The sequence below is a fragment of the Caloenas nicobarica genome, chromosome 6 (genome assembly GCF_036013445.1).
Source record: "Caloenas nicobarica isolate bCalNic1 chromosome 6, bCalNic1.hap1, whole genome shotgun sequence".
Classification (NCBI taxonomy): Eukaryota; Metazoa; Chordata; class Aves; order Columbiformes; family Columbidae; genus Caloenas; species Caloenas nicobarica.
In genome coordinates this window covers 34,267,639-34,268,235 of record NC_088250.1, presented here as the reverse complement: position 1 = coordinate 34,268,235, position 597 = coordinate 34,267,639, and positions in this window count along the sequence as shown.

Genomic DNA, 597 nt, shown 5'->3' with positions numbered 1-597 from the left:
TCCCCTCCCTCCCGCCCGCCTCCAAGATGGTGGGTGCGCGAGCGGCGGCAGCTGCGCCGAGAATCCATCCCCGAGGCCGTGAGCGAGCGCTGGCCCCGCCCCGCCCGCAGGCCGGCCCCATCGAGCCCCTCGGCCAGCCGCTCGCCACCCCTGCTGGCCGTCCCCGTCTCTCCGCGGGTGTTCCCGCTCCGCGGCCGGCACCGGGCAGCGCCCCGCGGGCCTCCGCAGGGGCTGCTGCCCGCCCCGTGCCGGCCGGCTCGGCCGCAGGGCCGCAAGGTTTCGGCGCGTAAGGGCGCGAGGTGGCGGTGCCCGCGCTGCCCCGCAGCCGGCAGCGGCCGCCGGCCCCTCAGGAACGGGCGGCAGCCGGGGCGGCGGGACGCAGCTTCGCCTCAGCTCTGACTGGAGAACGCTCAGCGTCCCGCCAGGCCGGGGCCGGGCTGGGCTCCGCGGGGGTGGCTGCACGGGCAGCGCTGCTGAGGGCGGCCTGGGGCAGCAGCACCGGCGGTGCCGCCCGCGTCGACCGTCTGCAGCGAGAACGGGTAGAACAACTGACCGAGGAGACCTGCCTCGGATAGGCGAGCCGTCTGCGAGCACTTA